Source organism: Doryrhamphus excisus, unplaced genomic scaffold (genome assembly GCF_037039965.1).
Source record: "Doryrhamphus excisus strain RoL-2023G ecotype Guam unplaced genomic scaffold, RoL_Dexc_Guam_v1.1 HiC_scaffold_24, whole genome shotgun sequence".
Lineage (NCBI taxonomy): Eukaryota > Metazoa > Chordata > Actinopteri > Syngnathiformes > Syngnathidae > Doryrhamphus > Doryrhamphus excisus.
Genome location: NW_027621862.1, coordinates 7,037,446 through 7,055,000, shown reverse-complemented (window position 1 = coordinate 7,055,000; position 17,555 = coordinate 7,037,446). Strand labels below are relative to the sequence as shown.

Genomic DNA, 17,555 nt, shown 5'->3' with positions numbered 1-17,555 from the left:
GGTTTACTTAAACAAGTTACTCCTTGTGTGCACGGCCATCTCCTTGGCCTTCTCGGTGTTGAGGATGAAGGAGCAGAAATCTTCTGGCGTACTGTACTTGACCACAGAAGGAGGATAAAGGAAGTAGGTTTTAACATTTCAGGGAAGGGGCCTCCCTTCACCTGCCTGAACAGGGACTTGAACCCTGGACCCTCAGATTAAAAGTCTGATGCTCTACCAACTGAGCTATCCAGGCCTTTGTTGAATGAGGACAACTCACGAGGTCAAATCTTCTGGCATACTGTACTTGACCTTGCAGAGAGGAGAGCTTCTTCTCTGGCTCTCAACAAAAGCGGTCGCATCTTTCCCCTCTCCTCCCTATCCCTTATCTTCCCTGCTTTGTTGTCCCCTGTCCATCCTGTCGATGGAGTTTGACTTGATTCTTTGTCACGCAGTCTGAAATTGGCAAACTGAGAAATTCTGCTTGAGTGACCAATGCAGTCTGTCCATTTTAATACATTTCGTCTCAACTCATGTTGAAAAAGGACAGAGCCATTTCCGTGAGAGCACAAGACCCCTGGATTGTACCCAAAAATACTTTGCGTTCATCAAAGAGTAAAGCTGGTGTCCTGGTTTGCAATGTTGTTTGATTGTTACACCAGAAGGTGCGAGTCACATCCAAAACAAAGGGCATGCTGGAAGCATAGCATGCGTTAGTATGGCTTCAACTGAACAGAAGTTGGCAGGGTGTGAGTCTCTGTGGCGCAATCGGTCAGCGCGCTCGGCTGTTAACCGGGAGGCTGGTGGTTCGAGCCCACCCAGGGATGTTCTCTGAGTGCATCAGTGTCAGTGTTCATTCATGTTTGCGCTCCACTCTTGCACAGCAAAGACAATACCCTTGTGTATTTGGACATTTGCAGGTTTAAGAAATCAGACCACATTAGCCAAATATCTTCTGGACAAAAGAGTGGTCAGACAAGACTAAGTTTGAGCCAGTCAACTGAACATTAGACTTTTGATCTGAGTGTCCGGGATTCAAGTCCCTGTTCAGGTGACCAGTGATAGGGTCTGAGGTCCACTTGCAAACGCCTCCTTTTTGCCCACAAAATACAAGGGCAACAGGACAATCCCTTGGTACTTTATGGAAACGATGTGAGGTGCCTGGCTTTTAACTAGAAGTGGAAAGACTTGTGTAGCCCCTCACACAAACCATGTGTCTTCCTCCCATGCACATGTTGCCAGCTGATCCTTGACATCAGCAACATTTCTAGGACAATGGGGTCACCTGCCCCCATTGGTCTTTTCCAAGCAGTCACGGTGGCCGAGAGGTTAAGGCGTTGGACTTGAAATCCAATGGGGTTGTGACGCTTTGGTTGGCCATGCTGTTTACCTTGTGGTGGAGTACTGTTGGTTATGAGGGCTGGGGTGTTGTCCTTTCGCGGCCCGTGTTCTCTACAATGGTGGTCTAAATTTTGGGTAGAGGATAATGGGGTCCACTGTCCCCATTGATCTGCTTCTTGCAGTCTCGGTGGCCGAGAGGTTTGTTGCCACTCTGCTTTTGACATGCTGTTTTCAGCGGCCTTGTCGAGGGTGTTTCACAGGTGGGTGGTGTGATGTTGGATATGGGGGCAAGTGGGTTGTCGCCGTTTTGTTGTTCCTGGAGCACATAAAGAAGAGTGGCCAGTACGAGGGGTTGAACCCATGACCTTGGCGTTATTAGCACCACACGCTGACCAACTGAGCTAACCGGGATAGCGGCAGAGAGCTGCTGGAATGACAAGGCGCTACGAAACGCGTATCGGGCGGAGCCGCTCCGACCCACACGTCGGCTCCAAATCCCACCTCCCGGGGCTCTTCCGGCACCACTCCTCCCTCCCTGCTCCAGCAGTGGAGCGCCGTCTGACGACGTCGGGAGTGTCGTCCCCATGCAACTGGGAGCCAGTCGCCTTTCGTCAGCGGAGAGGAGTCACCGTCTACGCCTGTGGCTGTGCCTGTACTGTGGGAGTCCTACACACAATTTCCCGCGGTCCAGTTCGCCCAGCACGCCAATGCTCTTCCTCCACCAGGGATATTCCCCAGCTGCTGGCACTGCCCGCTCCAACCACACCGGCTGCGTCATCCGCTTTGGTGGGCCGACTTCAGGTGGAAGGTACGATATCCTGGGCGGGGGAAGCTTCTCCTACCACAGCATTAATTGACTCTGGGGCGGACGAGAACTTCATTGATAGCGGACTGGTCAGTTCTCTTAACATTCCTACAGTTGAGCTTGTCCCCCACAAGAATGTCTGCTCGCTAGATGAACATCATCTGGCATGCATTGCGCATCAGACGTGCACCATATCCTTGGTGCTGTCGGGTAACCACCACAAGGTCACAAATTTTTTTCTTATGCCCTCTCGCTCAGCTCTGTTAGTACTCGGCCTCCCCTGGCATCCTGTGCGTGTGTTGTGATGTTTTGTCATTTAGCGCCACTTTGCAGAGGCACATCCACTCGACAATTTAATTTGTTCTCCGACAGTGTTTCCCAACGTGGCATTGGTGGTTCTGTGGTAGAATTCTCGATTGCCAAGCGGGAAGCCCGGGTCCGATTCCCGGCCAATGCAGTATATCTCAGCTTATACCTTTCTTTAGAGCTCATGTTGAAAAAGTACAAAGGCTCTTTTCCTGCGAAAGGGCAGAATTCAGAATGACACCTGAAACGTAACAGACCGGACCACCCGAGAGTTAAGGTGGACAGCAATTATTGAAACCTTACTGCAGTCATGCTGTTGTAGTCTCTGTCACGCAATTGGTCAGCACGTTTGGCTGTTAACTGAGAGGTTAGTGGTTCGATAATTTAATTTAATAATTTAATTATTGACAATGGCGTTTATCCACAGTCCTGGAACATCGCAAAGGTGCTAGGTCGAAAAGGTTTACTTAAACAAGTTACTCCTTGTGTGCACGGCCATCTCCTTGGCCTTCTCGGTGTTGAGGATGAAGGAGCAGAAATCTTCTGGCGTACTGTACTTGACCACAGAAGGAGGTGTAACATTTCAGGGAAGGGGCCTCCCTTCACCTGCCTGAACAGGGACTTGAACCCTGGACCCTCAGATTAAAAGTCTGATGCTCTACCAACTGAGCTATCCAGGCCTTTGTTGAATGAGGGCAACTCACGAGGTCAAATCTTCTGGCATACTGTACTTGACCTTGCAGAGAGGAGAGCTTCTTCTCTGGCTCTCAACAAAAGCGGTCGCATCTTTCCCCTCTCCTCCCTATCCCTTATCTTCCCTGCTTTGTTGTCCCCTGTCCATCCTGTCGATGGAGTTTGACTTGATTCTTTGTCACGCAGTCTGAAATTGGCAAACTGAGAAATTCTGCTTGAGTGACCAATGCAGTCTGTCCATTTTAATACATTTCGCCTCAACTCATGTTGAAAAAGGACAGAGCCATTTCCGTGAGAGCACAAGACCCCTGGATTGTACCCAAAAATACTTTGCGTTCATCAAAGAGTAAAGCTGGTGTCCTGGTTTGCAATGTTGTTTGATTGTTACACCAGAAGGTGCGAGTCACATCCAAAACAAAGGGCATGCTGGAAGCATAGCATGCGTTAGTATGGCTTCAACTGAACAGAAGTTGGCAGGGTGTGAGTCTCTGTGGCGCAATCGGTCAGCGCGCTCGGCTGTTAACCGGGAGGCTGGTGGTTCGAGCCCACCCAGGGACGTTCTCTGGGTGCGTCAGTGTTTATTCATGTTTGCGCTCCACTCTTGCACAGCACTTGTGTGGTTCCCAATTGGCAAACTGTGTGTCAATGCGCCCTACAAAGACAATACCCTTGTGTATTTGGACATTTGCAGGTTTAAGAAATCAGACCACATTAGCCAAATATCTTCTGGACAAAAGAGTGGTCAGACAAGACTAAGTTTGAGCCAGTCAACTGAACATTAGACTTTTGATCTGAGTGTCCGGGATTCAAGTCCCTGTTCAGGTGACCAGTGATAGGGTCTGAGGTCCACTTGCAAACGCCTCCTTTTTGCCCACAAAATACAAGGGCAACAGGACAATCCCTTGGTACTTTATGGAAACGATGTGAGGTGCCTGGCTTTTAACTAGAAGTGGAAAGACTTGTGTAGCCCCTCACACAAACCATGTGTCTTCCTCCCATGCACATGTTGCCAGCTGATCCTTGACATCAGCAACATTTTGGTTCTAGGACAATGGGGTCACCTGCCCCCATTGGTCTTTTCCAAGCAGTCACGGTGGCCGAGAGGTTAAGGCGTTGGACTTGAAATCCAATGGGGTTGTGACGCTTTGGTTGGCCATGCTGTTTACCTTGTGGTGGAGTACTGTTGGTTATGAGGGCTGGGGTGTTGTCCTTTCGCGGCCCGTGTTCTCTACAATGGTGGTCTAAATTTTGGGTAGAGGATAATGGGGTCCACTGTCCCCATTGATCTGCTTCTTGCAGTCTCGGTGGCCGAGAGGTTTGTTGCCACTCTGCTTTTGACATGCTGTTTTCAGCGGCCTTGTCGAGGGTGTTTCACAGGTGGGTGGTGTGATGTTGGATATGGGGGCAAGTGGGTTGTCGCCGTTTTGTTGTTCCTGGAGCACATAAAGAAGAGTGGCCAGTACGAGGGGTTGAACCCATGACCTTGGCGTTATTAGCACCACACGCTGACCAACTGAGCTAACCGGGATAGCGGCAGAGAGCTGCTGGAATGACAAGGCGCTACGAAACGCGTATCGGGCGGAGCCGCTCCGACCCACACGTCGGCTCCAAATCCCACCTCCCGGGGCTCTTCCGGCACCACTCCTCCCTCCCTGCTCCAGCAGTGGAGCGCCGTCTGACGACGTCGGGAGTGTCGTCCCCATGCAACTGGGAGCCAGTCGCCTTTCGTCAGCGGAGAGGAGTCACCGTCTACGCCTGTGGCTGTGCCTGTACTGTGGGAGTCCTACACACAATTTCCCGCGGTCCAGTTCGCCCAGCACGCCAATGCTCTTCCTCCACCAGGGATATTCCCCAGCTGCTGGCACTGCCCGCTCCAACCACACCGGCTGCGTCATCCGCTTTGGTGGGCCGACTTCAGGTGGAAGGTACGATATCCTGGGCGGGGGAAGCTTCTCCTACCACAGCATTAATTGACTCTGGGGCGGACGAGAACTTCATTGATAGCGGACTGGTCAGTTCTCTTAACATTCCTACAGTTGAGCTTGTCCCCCACAAGAATGTCTGCTCGCTAGATGAACATCATCTGGCATGCATTGCGCATCAGACGTGCACCATATCCTTGGTGCTGTCGGGTAACCACCACAAGGTCACAAATTTTTTTCTTATGCCCTCTCGCTCAGCTCTGTTAGTACTCGGCCTCCCCTGGCATCCTGTGCGTGTGTTGTGATGTTTTGTCATTTAGCGCCACTTTGCAGAGGCACATCCACTCGACAATTTAATTTGTTCTCCGACAGTGTTTCCCAACGTGGCATTGGTGGTTCAGTGGTAGAATTCTCGCTTGCCAAGCGGGAGGCCCGGGTCCGATTCCCGGCCAATGCAGTATATCTCAGCTTATACCTTTCTTTAAAGCTCATGTTGAAAAAGTACAAAGGCTCTTAGGTACTTAGGACCACCCGAGAGTTAAGGTGGACAGCACTTATTGAAACCTTACTGCAGTCATGCTGTTGTAGTCTCTGTCACGCAATTGGTCAGCACGTTTGGCTGTTAACTGAGAGGTTGGTGGTTCGAGCCCACCCAGGGACTCTCAATCCACACGTGTAGGACTTTGGACTCCCTTCCTTGTATGAACATTTTTCCCCATTGGCAAACTGTTTTTGTGTTGGTGCCAGATGCACTGCTGGCGCTGTGGCTAAGCTGGTCAAAGTGCCTGTTTAGTAAACAGAAGATCCTGGGTTCAAATCCCAGCAGTGCCTGGGTGCTTGGTCAGTGAAACTTTGGCAGCTGATTTCTGAACCATGTACTTTGTTTTGTCACTTGCCCTTCAAGAACGAATTGGCGTTGCATCCACAGCTGACGTGATTGTTGTGGATCCCATTACGCCAGAAGGTGCTTGAATCCAAAGAGTATGACATTGTGATGTGTTGTCATTCAGCGCCACTTTGCAGAGGCTCATCCACTTGACAGTTGAATTTTTTTCTCTTACAGTGTGTCCCCACGTGGCATTGGTGGTTCAGTGGTAGAATTCTCACTTGCCAAGCGGGGGCCGCGCTCGTGTCGTTGACATTTGCTGCCAGCCAATCAGGATGCGACACAGACGTCAGATGACGTCGGCATGATTACCATTACCATTACCATCTATCAGGGATGGCAACTGAATTAGGAATCAATGCCCGAAACCTGCCACAGGATTTCAGATAATGTTTTGATGCAGACTTGTCATGATGCCTCTGATTAATTTAATTAATTAATTAATTAAAATGAATTAAACCATTACCTGTGAGAGGTAAGGTACACCATTGCACTAAACATTGATAGAATAGTTAGTAATGGAGTTAGTAGTGAATAACTAACAATGCTTGTGGGGATTTTTTTGGTTTTGGACATCTTTCAGATAAATAAGCATGCAAACTGACCCGGGAACATCATGGCTGTTCCTGACAAATGAACATAACAGGAGGGTTAAGATGACTACACTTCCAAAGTTCTCAGCTATGACTGAACCTCTCGCTCCTTTGTTCCCTGAGGAACTAGGTTGGGTGTGGAATTGATCAAACATCAAGAAGACCACATCAATTGAAAAAAAACTAAAAAGTGATATCTTGCCCGAAAAAGGCCCGGTTAGCTCAGTCGGGAGCGCATGAGACTCTTAATCTCCGGGTCGTGGGTTCGAGCCCCACATTGGGCGGTTCAGCTCTTTTGGTGATACATCTTAAAGAATTCTTTCCTGTGGAAAATTCTGCAACATGCGGAAAACATTTCATTCGAAGTACACAAAAACAAATCCCATTCTTGTATGACGCGCTCATACAAGAGCGCTCACTTCGCATGTGAGATGAAGTGGAATCGATGCCTGCATTCTCCAAATGTTATAGTATGCCTTTTTCTTGCCAAAAAAGCATTCTCAATCTCCCACATCGTACCGGATACTTGGATTAATTGCATTCTAATGATGTTTCCTAAAAACACAGGTGGTGTCAAAACTGGTGCATTAGTATAGTCCGATGAGGATGGGATTCGAACCCATGCATGCAGAACACAATGGATTAGCAGTCCATCACCTTAACCTCTCGGTCACCTCATCTCCTTTGTGGACATGGTCTTGCTGACTCAAAATGACAGATCTTAATTAGTGTTTTGGTGTTGCAGAAATTGTGGCAGCCTTCTTGTGCAGCGGGGGGGTTTAACTCAAAGGCTAGAGTTCTTGCTCTACATGCAAGAAATAGCGGGTTTGATACCCGTATTGTCGAAATGATATGTTATGGCTTTTTTTCCCAACAAAAGCGTTCTTGATCTCCGACATCGTACCTTATACTTTGATTCATTGCATGCTAATAATGTTTACTAAAATACAGGTGTGGTCAAAACTAGTGTATTTTTACATCACCACACTTCAAGTGGACAGACAATCTTGTCTTTTCAGACAATACAATTACAAAAGCAACACACACCTGCCATGACCCTGAATCGGCCGGGGTTGCTGCGGCCACAACAAAGAGTAGGAACCACTATACAATTACGGCTGTGAGCTATGCTTTTCTGGGCAAGAACCATAAACTCAGACTTGGAGGTGCAGATTGCTCATTCCAGCTGGTTCTTTTTCGTCTGCGAGCAAAGCTTGAATTTCATGTGGGTGTTGTCCTGGCGGGAGAAACATTTTAGCTTGTGTCGGCACGGCTACCGTGACAAGAGCCCATTTTCCTTTCCAGTAAATGTGCATCAGCTGAACACTTTGCAGACCTAATGCTGTGAACATTTTTGCGAACTCAAGGTCTGGTCCTACATCCTGTTTGTGTCTGATTGTAACATGATATGCATCAGGATTCTGTATGTCACCTCCCAACAGCACTTGTCTGGTCTTAATATGTAATTGGCTGTGTTGTCGTGATCGATGTTGATGAAATCAAGAGAACAAAGTCACCCCTTTACAAACTATTTGCCAACTCACAATGTAAACAGCAATTGTGCTGAAAATTGGGATTGAACCAGGGACCATTAGATAGTCAGTCCAACGCTCTCCCAACTGAGCAATTTCAGCTGCAAAGGGGTTTCTCTGCTTTTTCAGTCTGGGCTAAAAGTGGGGGTAGGGTGAAGCTGTGTCTGTGCCATGCACTATGTTGCTGTGTACCTGGTCCAGTGTGTTCTCATTTTGGGTTGGAATGTCCCCATGCTGGTAAAGGGTGGGGATTACAGTCCGTTGATGAGGATAAGCGGTACAGTGGAGTTCACTGGTTGAAGTCGCCAGGTACCATCAAAATGGTAATGGGCCACGAGGGTGTTCTGAATTCCCCTTTGGCAGAATTGGCTAAATGGCCGTACAAAAAGCACCATACTTGGAGCCTGTGGTCAATGTCAACAGTTGGGCTAATTCAGTTCCGTTGAGACGGTGATTATGTACCAAGTCAGTTACATATGTCAGTCAGGATTTGGTCGAGGTTGTTGTGTGGTTTTGGCATGGATAAGGCTATGTATCTAAATTTAGGAGGAGTCCATGGTCTGTAAACATACTGAAGTACTCCCCCTGCTGTTGCGGAACTTGCGGGACCTTGCATTTCCCCACTGAGGGACGAATAAAGGCATATCTTATCTTCTACCATAGGGTAGGCTTTTGGCAAGAAGTAGGATTCTTAATCCTACTTCTTGCCATTCTTAATGCTTTGCCAAGTTCCAACATTTCCTTGGGAGCGAGTTTGATAACCTCGGGGTGGGGACATGATGTGCCAACGGGGTTGGGAGGATTCCAACTATGGTCTTTTGGTTTGAGTGTGTCATTTAATTGAGTCGAGTCAAATGTTCCCCAAGAGAGGGTGGACATGGGTGTCTGTTCAGAGGCAGTTGCAGAGTGATCATAAATCCTAAATTCATCATCATAAATTGGAAATGTCGGGTACAAAGATGTGGCCTGAGTCGGAGTTTGTAGAACTACTGATGACTGAAAGTCTCGCTCCTTCTGTTCCCTGAGAAACAAGGTTGTCTGTGGAATTGATCAAACATCAAGGTGGCCACATCGATAAAAAAGAAAAACAAAAAATTATATCTGCAGCTGAAAAAAGCCTGTTTGGCTCAGTCGGTAGGGCATGAGAGTCTTACTCTCAGGGTCTTGGGTTCGAGCCCCATATTGGGCAGTTCAACTCTTTTGTTGATACATCTGAAAGATGTCTTTCCTGTGGAAAATTGTTCAAAATGCAGAAAACATTTTATTCGAAATACAAAAAAACAAACCCCCTTCTTGTATGACCACAATTCCTACCTTGGTTGGCTGTGAAATTAACGAGGGACCTTTTGCCTGTTCGGCAAACGTGACAACCACAACACTATGGAAACCTGAAGGAAGGGATTTTTAAGGGGACAGGCGAAGTCACAAAGCAGTTGCCAAACAATGAAACACGACGATGTGTCCAAAGTGGGGGCAGATTGACAATTGTCCAAATTGGCAAATATTTCTCAATTTTTTATCAATAAAGTAAATTTGATTAGAGATCAGATGATAGATGTTGACGGTAGACTGTCAGATTCTATTATAAAGAACAAGACAATGTAGGATAAACTGCGTAGTTTTCAATTTAAGAGGGTAAGTGTAGATGAGGTAGGAAAACTGTTGCATTCCATTAAAAGCGATGAGCCATGTGGTATTTATAATTTGGTTGGGAGGTTACTGAGGGCGGCAGCAAAGTTGATTCAGGAGCCCATATGCCATATCTTCAATTTAATTATTGACAATGGTGTTTACCCACAGTCCCGGAAGATCGCAAAGGTCCTAGGTCGAAAAGGTTTACTTAAACAAGTTATTCCTTGTGTGCTGTTGTAGTCTCTGTCACGCAATTGGTCAGCGCGTTTGGCTGCTAACTGAGAGGTTGGTGGTTCGAGCCCACCCAGGGACTCTCAATTCACACGTGTTGGACTTTGGACTCCCTCCCTTGTATGAACATTTTTCCCCATTGGCGAACTGTTTTTGTGTTGGTGCCAGATGCACAGCTGGCGCTGTGGCTAAGCTGGTCAAAGTGCCTGTCTCGTACTGTATCTTCAATTATACAGAATTATTGAGAATGGCGTTTACCCACAGTCCTGGAAGATCGCAATGTTGCTTGGTCGAAAAGGGTTACTTAAACACGTTATTCCTTGTGTGCACGGTCATCTCCTTGGCCTTCTCGGTTTTGAGGATGAAGGAGCAGAAATCTTCTGGCATACTGTACTTGACCACAGAAGGAGGATAAAGGAAGTAGGTTTAACATTTCAGGGAAGGGGCCTACCTTCACCGCCTGAACAGGGACTTGAACCCTGGACCCTCAGATTAAAAGTCTGATGCTCTACCAACTGAGCTATCCAGGCCTTTGTTGACTCAGGACAACTCACAATGTAAAATCTTCTGGCATACTGTACTTGACCTTGCAGAGATGAGCGCTTCTTCTCTGGCTCTCAACAAAGGCGTTCGCATCTTTCCCCTCTCCTCCCTATCCCTTATCTTCCCTTCTTCTTTTGCGTTAATCAAAGAGTAAAGCTGGTGTCCTGGTTTGCAATGCCTCGATTGTTACACCAGAAGGTGCGAGTCCCATCCAAAACAAAGGGCATGCTGGAAGCATAGCATGCGTTAGTATGTGAACAGAAGTTGGCAGGGTGTGAGTCTCTGCGGCGCAATCGGTCAGCGCGCTCGGCTGTTAACCGGGAGGCTGGTGGTTCGAGCCCACCCAGGGATGTTCTCTGGAAGCATCAGTGTCACTGTTCATTCATGTTTGCGCTCCACTCTCGCACAGCACTTGTGTGGGTCCCAATTGGCAAACTGTGTGTCAATGACTTTTCAAAAGCACATTACAGCTTCCATGGTCCAACACATTTGATCAGAAGTTAGGTTGATCAAGTCGCAGATTTCAGTTTGTTTCTGCAAAGGTCTGGTGAAACACAGAAGCTCTGCATGAAAATATTAGCTTTTGCAAAAGCGCCAGCCAGGATTATATATTAAGAGATGATGGAATGCTTTTATGTTAAAAGGAATCAAGTCAAACCCCATCAACTGGTAAGCAGCGGCCCGTAAGAGAAGACACTGTATACTGTTGTGATTTTTTGACAGACATGTCTAGTAAACAGGAGATCCTGGGTTCAAATCCCAGCAGTGCCTTCTCTGTGTTTCATCAGCTCCTATGCTGTTATTTAAAAGAAATGTTGTTCTTGTTCTGTTGAATAAATACCCATCATTTCTGATGTCATATGTAGTATACATGTCACATGTACTGCAATGCTCCCTACAAAGACAATGCCCTTGTGTATTTGGACATTTGCAGGTTTAAGAAAACAGACCACTTTGGCCAAATATCTTCTGGACAAAAGAGTGGTCAGACAAGACAAAGTTTGAGCCAGTCACCTGAACATTAGACTTTTGATCTGAGTGTCCGGGATTCAAGTCCCTGTTCAGGTGACCAGTGATAGGGTCTGAGGTCCACTTGCAAACGCCTCCTTTTTGCCCACAAAATACAAGGGCAACAGGACAATCCCTTGGTACTTTATGGAAACGATGTGAGGTGCCTGCCTTTTAACTAGAAGTGGAAAGACTTGTGTAGCCCCTCACACAAACCATGTGTCTTCCTCCCATGCACATGTTGCCAGGTGATCCTTGACATCAGCAAAATTTTGGTTCTAGGACAATGGGGTCACCTGCCCCCATTGGTCTTTTCCAAGCGGTCACAGTGGCCGAGAGGTTAAGGCGTTGGACTCGAAATCCAATGGGGTTTCCCCGCACAGGTTCGAATCCTGTCTGTGACGCTTTGGTTGGTAGGTGGGAGGAAACCGGAGTACCCGGAGAAAACCCACGCATGCACAGGGAGAACATGCAAACTCCACACAAAGATGGCCGAGGGTGGAATTGAACCCTGGTCTCCTTGCTGTGAGGTCTGCGCACTAACCACTAGACCGCTGTGCCATTAATTAATCAATTAAAATTAATTAAACCATTACCTGTGAGAGGTAAGGTACACCATTGCACTAAACATTGATAGAATAGTTAGTAATGGAGTTAGTAGTGAACAACTAACAATGCTTGTGGGGATTTTTTTTGGTTTTGGACCTCTTTCAGATAAATAAGCATGCAAACTGACCCGGGAACATCATGGCTGTTCCTGACAAATGAACATAACGGGAGGGTTAAGATGACTACACTTCCAAAGTTCTCAGCTATGACTGAACCTCTCGCTCCTTTGTTCCCTGAGAAACTAGGTTGGCTGTGGAATTGATCAAAGAAGACCACATCAATTAAAAAAAATTAAAAAGTGATATCTTGGCCGAAAAAGGCCCGGTTAGCTCAGTCGGGAGAGCATGAGACTCTTAATCTCAGGGTCGTGGGTTTGAGCCCCACATTGGGCGGTTCAGCTCTTTTGGTGATACAGACCTGGTTGACCCAAATGAGTAGTGAGGGTGTGCTGGGAACGTCTGGCAGAGTCTCCCGTTCGTCGAGTCTTCAACTCTCACCTCTGGCAGAGCTTCACCTGCATCCCGGGGGAGGACCCGGGATATTGAGTCCGAATGGGCCATATTCCGTGCCTCCATTGCTGAGGCGGCTGACCGGAGCTGCGGCCGCAAGGCGGTCGGTGCCAGTCGTGGCGGCAGGCAGCGAACCCGATGGTGGACACCAGAGGTCAGGGCCGCCGTCAAGCTGAAGAAGGAGTCCTATCAAGCATTGATGGCTTGTGGGACTCCGGAAGCAGCTGACAGGTACTGTCAGGCCAAACGGTTCGCGGCTTCGGCGCTTGTCCAGGCAAAAACTCGGGTGTGGGAGGAATTCGGTGAGGCCATGGAGTACGACTTTCGGTCGGCCTCGAAGGGGTTCTGGCAAACCGTCCGGCGCCTCCGAAAAGGGAAGCAGTGCCCAGTCCACACTGTTTACAGTGGAGACGGGGCCTGCTGACCTCGACTGGGGATTTGTTTTGGTGAAGTAGGTGCAGACACATCGACTAAAAAATGAAAATACAAAATATACAGAATGCAGTATAAATATATGTACGCAGTCTGTTTTTTGTTTGTTATTCCGGAAGTGCAGTCTGATTGTTTTTCCTAAGAGTCCAAACTGAGCGTTAATTTAACGCATATAGAGTGTCAAAGTGGCAGGGTGAGGCAGAGGTGGGGTGTGAACAGTGTCGGGGGGGGGATTCCGGGCCTTGTTGATGAGGCTGACAGCAGACGGGAAGAAACTGTTCTTGTGGCGTGAGGTTTTGGTCCTGATGGACCGCAGCCTCCTCTCAAAGAGACTGTGTCCGGGGTAAAAAAAAAAAAAAAACTAGCAAGACAGCCTCAAGGTCCAAAACTGTTAAGGCAGTCCCATAGTGTCCCCACATCATGCCATGTGTCTATTTGCCTTGAGACATGAGTAAATTAGCTTAAATGCTAACATGCTAATGGTCATCATGTTAGCACCAAGCAAGAGAGTCCTTTTTCAGTCGGGTCTAAAAGTGGGGGCAATGTGAAGCTGTGTCTGTGCCACCTACTATGTTGCTGTGTCCCTGGTCCAGTGTGTTCCCATCTTGGGTTGGAATGTCCCCATGCTGGTAACGGGTGGGGAATACAGTCCGTTGATGAGGATAAGCGGGATGGATTTCAGTGGTTAAAGTCTCCAGCTACCATGAAAACGGTCATGGGCCTCGAGCCTGTTCTGAATTCCCCTTTGGCCAATCGACACTACATCAGCTCAGCAGCAGTCCTCGTTAGTATAGTGGACAGTATCTCCGCCTGTCACGTGGAAGACCGGGGTTCGATTCCCCGACGGGGAGTTCCTCTTTTGTATGTCACAATGTCACGTTGAACCTCAAGTCGGGTTGCGGTTGCAACAACCAGTCCGGTTAAACAAACCCTTCTCATTAGAACAAAACCTTTCTTAATCTTCTTCTCAAGGTGTTCAGGTGTCTTGTACAATCTGACGGTCTTTTGCTGCCAAATCATTCCAGTCGTGGATAACGGAGCTGACCAGGAAAATGCCAGCTGTGGGATTTCAATCAGAACCTCCTTAGCGTAAGGAACCTTAATCTGGCGCCTTCGATCACTCATCCACCCAACCTAAAACGGTGCCCTGATCAGGAAAAAAAAAACTGTGACCTTGTGAGGTTCACTGACAACAGAGGACACTCAAAAGAAGGCGCACAAAGTAGGGTACTTGTACACACGTCGACAGCAGAGTGGCGCAGCGGTAGCGTGCTGGGCCCATAACCCAGAGGTCGATGGATCGAAACCATCCTCTGCTATGGCTTTGCTCTTTACGTGTCCTTTGAAGAGCTTGCAGATGTATTGTCTTTGTTACTTAGCTGACCTGGTCCAGTAAAGAGTTCACGCTTCCTTTACTGCTGTTCTCGATGCATTTATTGCTCTTGAGTGCATTCACACGCCATTGCGGGACATTGAAGCATCGTGAAACACCGCAACTGTCCTCACTTGTCCATTGTCACTCTCATGGACTTGAAGAATCCCAGCCAGTTTCCGTTCGTTTCGGGGAACCTCCTCCTCTTTGACGATCACCACATCTCCAACTTGCATGTTTCTTCTTGGCGTATGCCCTCTTTGTCTCAGAGCAATGTTGGTCAGATACTCCTTCCACCATTTGTTCCAGAACTATTCCGACAAATATTGCAATTATCTCCATCTCATTTTAGTATACAAGTCCATCCATCCATCCATTTTCCTCCGCTTATCCAGGTCCAGGTCGCGGGGGGCAGCAGTCTTAGTAGGGAAGCCCAGATTTCCCGGTCCCCGGCCACCTCCTCCAGCTCCACCGGGAGGACACCAAGGTGTTCCCAGGCCAGCTGTGAGACATAATCCCTCCAGCGTGTCCTAGGTCTGCCCCGGGGCCTTTTCCCGGCTGGGTATGCCCGGAACACCTCACCAGGGAGGCGTCCGGGAGGCATCCAGACTAGATGCCCGAGCCACCTCAACTGACTCCTCTCGATGTGAAGGAGAAGCGGCTCTACTCTGAGCCCTCCCGGATGACTGAGCTCCTCACCCTATCTCTTAGGGTGAGTCCAGCTACCCTACGGAGGAAACTCATTTCAGCCGCCTGCGTCCGAGATGTCATTCTTTCGGTCATGACCCAAAGCTCATGACCATAGGTGAGGGTGGGAACATAGATCGACCGGTAAATTGAGAGCTTTTTTAACCACGACGGTCCGTTACATTGACCGCATTACTGCCGAGGCTGCACCGATCCGTCTGTCGACCTCACGCTCCCACTTTCCCTCACTCGTGAACAAGACCCCGAGATACCTAAACTCCTCCACCTGGGGTAGGACCTCATTCCCAACCCGGAGGGAGCACTCCACTCTTTTACGACTGAGCACCATGGCCTCTGATTTGGAGGTACTGAGTCTCATCCCAGACGCTTCACACTCAGATGCAAACCGTCCCAGTAAGCGCTGAAGGTGACAGCCCGTAGAGGCCATAAGAACCACATCATCTGCAAATAGCAGAGATGAGATTCTAAGGCCCCTGAAACAGATTCCCTCAACACCTTGGCTGCGCCTAGAAATTCTGTCCATGAAAACTGTGAACAGAATCGGTGACAAAGGGCAGCCTTAGCGGAGGCCAACGTTTACCGGAAACAGGCTTGACTTACTACTGACAATGCCAACCAGACTCCTGCCCCGTTTGTACAAGGACCAGATAGCACGTAGCAGCGCGCCACCAATCCCCGCCAAAGTACGCCACGAGGGACACGGTCGAATGCCTTTTCCAGATCCGCAAAGTACATGTGGACTGGTTGGGCAAACTCCCATACACCCTCCAGCACCCTCGTGAGGGTGTAGAGCTGGTCCAGTGTTCCATGACCAGGACGAAAACCGCATTGGACCTCTTGTAACAGAGGTTCGACCAACGGTCGTACCCTTCTCTACAGCACCCTGGAATAGACTTTCCCAGGGAGGCTGAGGAGTGTGATCCCCCTATAGTTGGAACACCCACTCCGGTCACCCTTCTTGAAAAGGGGGACCACCACCCCGGTCTGCCAATCCAAAGATACTGTTCTCGGCTTCCACGCAATGTTGAAGAGACGTGCCAGCCAAGACAGTCCCTCAACATCCAGAGCCTTGAGGAATTCCGGGCGGAACTTGTCCACCCCGAAGCTTTGCCACTGAGGAGGTGACAGAGGAGGAGGAACCGTACCTCGCCCAGATGTGGGATACCGGGGCCTCACCCTGGAGCCAGGCCCGGGGGAGGGGCTCGCAGGTGAGCGCCTGGTGATCGGGCCTTCACCCTCAGCCACATGGGATCTCCCCCTCGTAGACCCACCACCTGCGGGGGCAAGCATAAGGGTCCGGTGCATTATGTGTTGGGTGGCGGTCAAGGGCGGGTGCATGGGTGACCTGGTCTTCGGTGGCCAAAAACTGGTTCTTGGGACATGAAATGTCACTTCTCTGGTGGGAAAGGAACCTGAACTTGTGCAAGAGGTTGAGATATTCCGACTAGACATAGTCGGACTCACCTCGACGCACAGTTTGGGTTCCGGAACCAAACTCCTTGAGAGGGACTGGACCTTGTTCTACTCTGGAGTTGCTGCAGGGGAGAGGCAGTGAGCTGGTGTAGGCTTATCAATAGACCCCCGGCTTGGTGCCTCTGTGTTGGAGTCAGCCCCGGTGAACGAGAGGGTAATTTCTCTACGCCTTCGGGCTGGGGAAAAGGTCCTAACTGTCATTTGTGCGTACGCGCCAAACGGCAGTTCGGAGTACCCGGTCTTTTTGGAGTCCTGGTGACTCTGTCGTTCTACTGGGAGACTTCAACGTCCATGTGGGCAATGACAGTGTGACCTGGAGGGCCGTGATTGGGAGGAACGGCCTCCCTGATCTGAACCCGGGAGGTGTGATGTTATTGGACTTCTGTGCGAACCACAGTTTGTCCATAACTAACACCATGTTCGAACATAGGGATGTCCATAAGTGCACTTGGCACCAGGACACCCTAGGCTGCAGGTCTATGATCGACATTGTAGTCGTGTCATCAGACTTGCGTCCGCATGTTCTGGACAGGCGGGTGAAGAGAGGGGCTGAGCTGTCAACTGATCACCACCCGGTGATGAGTTGGGTTAGATGGCGAGGGAGGATGCTGGACAGACCTGGTAGACCCAAACGAGTAGTGAGGGTGTGCTGGGAACATCTGGCAGAGTCTCCCGTTCATCGAGTCTTCAACTCTCACCTATGGCAGAGCTTCACCTGCATCCCGGGGGAGGACAGGGATATTAAGTCCGAATGGGCCATATTCCGTGCCTCCATTGCTGAGGCGGCAGACTGGCGGTCGGTGCCAGTCGTGGCGGCAGGCCCCGAACCCGATGATGGACGCCAGAGGTCAGCTGAAGAAGGAGTCCTATCCAGCACTGATGGCTTGTGGGACTCCGGAAGCAGCTGACAGGTACTGTCAGGCCAAACGGTTCGCGGCTTCGGCACTTGTCCAGGCAAAAACCCAGGTGTGGGAGGAATTC

At 49.2% G+C, this 17,555-nt stretch overlaps 12 non-coding genes across 12 annotated transcripts; 8 read left to right on the top strand and 4 right to left on the bottom strand.

Annotated features, from left to right (window-relative positions):
• Positions 1–162: 162 nt before the first annotated feature.
• On the bottom strand, positions 163–235 carry trnak-uuu (transfer RNA lysine (anticodon UUU)). Its single transcript has one exon. It is a non-coding gene; the product is annotated as a tRNA-Lys (tRNA).
• Positions 236–732: 497 nt separating this feature from the next.
• Positions 733–806, top strand: trnan-guu (transfer RNA asparagine (anticodon GUU)). Its single transcript has one exon. It is a non-coding gene; the product is annotated as a tRNA-Asn (tRNA).
• A 2,232-nt stretch (positions 807–3,038) lies between these two features.
• trnak-uuu (transfer RNA lysine (anticodon UUU)) lies at positions 3,039–3,111 on the bottom strand. Its single transcript has one exon. It is a non-coding gene; the product is annotated as a tRNA-Lys (tRNA).
• Positions 3,112–3,608: 497 nt separating this feature from the next.
• Positions 3,609–3,682, top strand: trnan-guu (transfer RNA asparagine (anticodon GUU)). Its single transcript has one exon. It is a non-coding gene; the product is annotated as a tRNA-Asn (tRNA).
• Positions 3,683–5,432: 1,750 nt separating this feature from the next.
• On the top strand, positions 5,433–5,503 carry trnag-gcc (transfer RNA glycine (anticodon GCC)). Its single transcript has one exon. It is a non-coding gene; the product is annotated as a tRNA-Gly (tRNA).
• Positions 5,504–5,803: 300 nt separating this feature from the next.
• Positions 5,804–5,877, top strand: trnat-agu (transfer RNA threonine (anticodon AGU)). Its single transcript has one exon. It is a non-coding gene; the product is annotated as a tRNA-Thr (tRNA).
• A 1,246-nt stretch (positions 5,878–7,123) lies between these two features.
• On the bottom strand, positions 7,124–7,205 carry trnas-gcu (transfer RNA serine (anticodon GCU)). Its single transcript has one exon. It is a non-coding gene; the product is annotated as a tRNA-Ser (tRNA).
• Positions 7,206–10,377: 3,172 nt separating this feature from the next.
• On the bottom strand, positions 10,378–10,450 carry trnak-uuu (transfer RNA lysine (anticodon UUU)). Its single transcript has one exon. It is a non-coding gene; the product is annotated as a tRNA-Lys (tRNA).
• Positions 10,451–10,741: 291 nt separating this feature from the next.
• On the top strand, positions 10,742–10,815 carry trnan-guu (transfer RNA asparagine (anticodon GUU)). Its single transcript has one exon. It is a non-coding gene; the product is annotated as a tRNA-Asn (tRNA).
• A 978-nt stretch (positions 10,816–11,793) lies between these two features.
• On the top strand, positions 11,794–11,875 carry trnas-cga (transfer RNA serine (anticodon CGA)). The gene has a single exon. It is a non-coding gene; the product is annotated as a tRNA-Ser (tRNA).
• A 524-nt stretch (positions 11,876–12,399) lies between these two features.
• trnak-cuu (transfer RNA lysine (anticodon CUU)) lies at positions 12,400–12,472 on the top strand. Its single transcript has one exon. It is a non-coding gene; the product is annotated as a tRNA-Lys (tRNA).
• Positions 12,473–13,800: 1,328 nt separating this feature from the next.
• Positions 13,801–13,872, top strand: trnad-guc (transfer RNA aspartic acid (anticodon GUC)). The gene has a single exon. It is a non-coding gene; the product is annotated as a tRNA-Asp (tRNA).
• Positions 13,873–17,555: the final 3,683 nt, after the last annotated feature.